This window comes from Mus musculus, chromosome X (genome assembly GCF_000001635.26).
Source record: "Mus musculus strain C57BL/6J chromosome X, GRCm38.p6 C57BL/6J".
Taxonomy (NCBI): domain Eukaryota; kingdom Metazoa; phylum Chordata; class Mammalia; order Rodentia; family Muridae; genus Mus; species Mus musculus.
The window spans coordinates 21360649-21365170 of NC_000086.7; the positions used below are offsets into that span (position 1 = coordinate 21360649).

Here is a 4522-nt window from a genome sequence, read left to right on the forward strand (position 1 = left end):
AACTCAAACTAGATATCGGAAAACCAAATAATCCAACTAAAAATGGGGCACAGATCTAAATTGAAAATTCTCAGTAGAGGAATCTCAAATGTCTGAGAAACAAAGAAATGTTCAGCATCTTTAGCCATCAGGGAAATGCAAATCAAAACTACGTTGAGGCCACTTTCCGCTGCGCACGCCGAGTGACGTGATGACGACACTGGGCCCCCCTACCCTGGTCGTGCTTTGGAGTTCCTAAGTCGTGCCGTGCTGTGAGCGAGCGCAAAGGTAGTGACGCGTTTTACGGGGAGTATGGCGGATACGGGCTTGCGCCGCGTGGTACCCAGCGACCTTTATCCCCTTGTGCTCGGCTTTCTGCGAGACAACCAACTCTCGGAGGTGGCCAGTAAATTTGCAAAAGCGACAGGCGCTACGCAGCAAGACGCCAATGCCTCTTCCCTCTTGGACATCTATAGCTTCTGGCTCAAGTCCACCAAAGCCCCAACGGTGAAATTACAGTCAAATAGACCAGTGACCAAGAAGGTTAAGAAAGAGACTTCTTCCAGTGACAGCAGTGAGGATAGCAGTGAGGAAGAGGACAAAGCCCAAGGACTTTCCACACAGAAGGCTGCTGCACCTGCCAAGCGAGCCGGTGTGCCTCAGCGTGCTGGGAAGGCAGCAGCCAAAGCTTCAGAGAGCAGCAGTAGTGAAGAGTCCAGTGATGACGAGGAGGAAGAGGACAAAACGAAAAAGCCTGTCCAGCAGAAAGCAGTTAAGCCCCAAGCCAAGGCAGCCAGACCTCCTCCGAAGAAAGCAGAGAGCTGTGAGTCCGAGTCTGACTCAAGCTCAGAGGATGAAGCACCACAGACTCAGAAGCCAAAGACAGCTGTGGCAGCTAAAGCTCCGACTAAAGCCGCAGCCAAACAAGCTACACCAGCGAAAGCACAGCCTAAAGTAGCCAATGACAAAGCAGCCAGAAGCCACAGCCGCCGCCGCTGCCACAGCAGCAGCAGCAGCAGCAACAGCAGTGATGGCTCGCAGGAAGAGAAGGCAGCCGCACCTCCCAAGAAAACTGCACCTAAAAAGCAAGTCGTGGCCAAGGCACCAGTGAAAGTAGCTGCCGCCCCTACCCAGAAGAGTTCTAGCAGTGAAGATTCGTCCAGTGAAGAGGGAGAGGAACGGAAAAAACCCATGAAGAAAAAAGCAGGTCCCTACAGTTCACTTCCACCGCCTTCTGTTCCTTTACCAAAGAAGTCCTCCTCGGGAACCCAGGCTCCAAAGAAAGCTGCTGCACAGACAAGGCCTGCAGACAGCAGTGATGAGTCAGATTCAAGTTCTGAGGAAGAGAAAAAACCTCCAGCTAAGACGGTGGTCTCCAAGACACCTGCCAAACCAGCTCCGGTGAAGAAGAAAGCAGAGAGCTCTTCGGACAGCTCAGATTCTGACAGTTCTGAGGATGAAGCTCCTGCCAAGCCAGCCAGTACCACCAAGAGTCCCTTAAGCAAGCCAGCTGTCACTCCCAAGCCATCTGCAGCAAAGGCCGTGGCAACTCCTAAGCAGCCTGCAGGAGGTGGCCAGAAAGCTCAGAGCAGGAAGGCCAACAGCAGCTCCAGTGAGGAGGAGGCCACCAAGAAAAGTGTGACAGCCCCCAAGGCCAAGGTGACCGCGAAAGCTGCACCGGCCAAACAGGCTCCTCAGGCTGCTGGGGACAGCAGCTCTGACTCAGACAGTTCCAGCAGTGAAGAGGAAGAAGAGACACCTAAGCCTCCAGCTAAGAAGAAGACAGCCGTTCCCAAACCAGCCCCTGGAAAGAGAGCGGAGAGCAGCTGCAGCAGCTCCTCAGAAGACTCCAGCGAAGAAGAGAAAAAGAAGCCCAAGGGCAAGGCTACTCCTAAATCACAGGCAAGCAAGGCCGGTGTCACTCCAGCTTCTCAGAATAGAAAAGCAGGCAAGGAAAGTGAGGAGGAGGAGGAGGAGGAGGAGGAAGAAGAAGAAGAAGAAACAGAAGAGAAGAAAAAGGCAGCCTGGACCAAGCCAGGTTCAGGCAAGAAACGGAAGCAGAATGAGACAGCGGTTGAAGCAGCAACTCCTCAAGCGAAGAAAGTTAAGCTCCAGATACCCAATGCGTTTCCAAAAAGGAAGAAGGGAGAAAAAAGGGCATCTTCCCCTTTCCCAAGGGTCAGGGAGAAGGAGATTGAGGTGGGCTCTCGAGTAGCAGACAATTCCTTTGATGCCAAGCGAGGTGCAGCTGGAGACTGGGGCGAGCGCGCCAATCAGGTTCTGAAGTTCACCAAAGGCAAGTCCTTCCGGCTTGAAAAAATGAAGAAGAAGCAGCAGCAGCGAGGCAGAGGCTCCATCTCCGTCCAGGTCAATTCCGTCAAGTTTGACAGTGAGTGACCTGTGGTCATCTTTGGCAGAGGAAGGGTGGTGTTGGGAGGTTGGCACTCACCTCCAATGGATCCAGAAACTCAGTGTTATTAGGAGAGAATTGTGGCAAGGACAGTGTGGAGCAGGTCCTGAGGCATTCCAGTCTGCAGTCATCTCATGTCCCTACTTCTGGACAGGTTTGTTTTTGAGCATTGATTGTCAAGGATAATCAAGGATTTTATTTATTTATTTTTAAAGAAATTTATTTGCTTGTCAATTGCCTTCCTGTTCTGTGGGTCTTCATACTGAGAAATCTGTATATTTTATATTAAATCATGTCATACAGATTTTTGTTGTGATTTTCCGAGATGAGTTCCACAGATTACAACCTTAGCTATTGCCTAAAGCAAAGCAAAATGTCAGGTGGTAGTAAGTTTCCCTACTGGAGAATTCTATTTATGTGAGTGCACAGACCCACATTTGATCCCTCCTCCCTTCAAGTGGTACCGATGTCAGTCAGTCTTGTGATATTTGTCTGCTAAGCATGCCCTGTGCTCATCTTCCTCAATTGGGCCTGACACAGAAGCTTCCAGAAGCCTCGTGGATCTACCAACTTCAGGGGATACAATTGCAGTTCTTGGTACAGTATCCTACTAAGTGACAGGCAGGATTCTCCAGTGTGTGAGTGCCATGCAACTGTCTTCGTTTTGTTCTCAGTAGCTATTACTGCTACATGTTTACAGTACTTTTTAGTTTTAATTTCAAAGTAAGCTTTTCTGACATTGAGAGGCATTTGCAACAACTTGACTGTTACTTGACTGTTGGATATTAAGTTCCTGAATGTATTTGATTCTTTTTAAACATCAAGAGCAGAATGGTAAATTCCTGCATGGTTGTGTCATGGTCAAGGAAGTGGAACTGACTAACCTCTGAGTCTTGGTGTGAAATAGGTATAGTGGATACATCCTGTGAACCCGTGGTGGTGGTGGTGGTGGTGGTGGTAGTGGTGGTGGTGGTAAGGAGGAGGAGGAGGAGGAGGAGGAGGAGGAGGAGGAGGAGAGGAGGGAGAAGGGGAGGGGGAAGGGGAGGGGCAGGAGACAGAACAGTGAGGTTGGGAGGGGTCTGAGCAGGACTGTTTTGTCTTGAAGTTGGTACATGGAAGTAATTATGTCCTGTTTAAATTGGTCCACTGAAATGATTATTAGTATCTTAACTATGATGATACTGGTATAGACGAGCCAGGGGGCTGGGAGGCATAGCTGGGTGACAGTGTGCTCCCTTGGCATTCATAGACCAAGTGTGATCTCCATCACGGCAGGAAGTGAATGAGCAGAGAAATTCCTGGGCAAAGGGAGTAGATGATAAAGCCATAGGATGTGACCACTGGCAGAGCTCAGATAGAGTGAGGGAAGGGGTAGGGGAGAGCACCCTAGTTGGCCGGTGAGAACAGACACCAGGTTTCATGTATGAAATATGAAGGCACCACATGTCGCCTCCCTTGTTTGGTTTCCATGGTCACCTGGTAACCTGCTAAAAGCTGTCTGTCTGTGGCAGGTCCTTGAGGAAGTCTGCATGGTCAAATCTCTGTGTCTTAATACAAAAAAATAAAATAAAATAAATGGTTCATGAAAAAAAAAAGACTACCTTGAAATTCTTACACCTGTTAGACTGGCTAAGATCAATCAAACAAATGAGAGTTCATGCTGGTGAGAATGTAGAGCAAGGGGAACACTCATCCATTGCTGGTGGGATTGCAAATTTGTACAATCACTATTGAAATCAATATAGCAGTTACTCAAGAAGATTGGGTATGGATCTACCTCAGGATCCAGATATACCACTCTTGGGAATATACCCAAAAGATGTTGCAACAGAAGAATGGATAAAGAAAATATAGTACATTTATATAGGCAAATGGATGGAACTTGACTGAGGTAACTCAGACCCAGAAAGATGAATGCACTATGTATTCACTTACATGTGGACATTAGCTGTTAAGTAAATGATAACAAAGTTACAATCCATAGAACTAGTGAGGTCAGCTACAGAGGAAGTGTTTGAAGTTGGGAGGATCCATGTATCTTCCTGGGATGAAAAAAATCAAATAGATTTTATGGGGGGACTGGAGGTAAGGGGGTACTGGAATGTGAGGATTAGGTGGGAATGTGGAGCGAAT

At 48.3% G+C, this 4522-nt stretch overlaps 1 pseudogene across 1 annotated transcript; it reads left to right on the top strand.

Annotated features, from left to right (window-relative positions):
• Positions 1-216: 216 nt before the first annotated feature.
• Positions 217-3979, top strand: Gm5124 (predicted pseudogene 5124; annotated as a pseudogene). Its single transcript, NR_045668.1, has 2 exons — positions 217-1602; positions 3391-3979. The product of NR_045668.1 is annotated as a predicted pseudogene 5124 (transcript).
• The last annotated feature ends 543 nt before the right edge of the window (positions 3980-4522 follow it).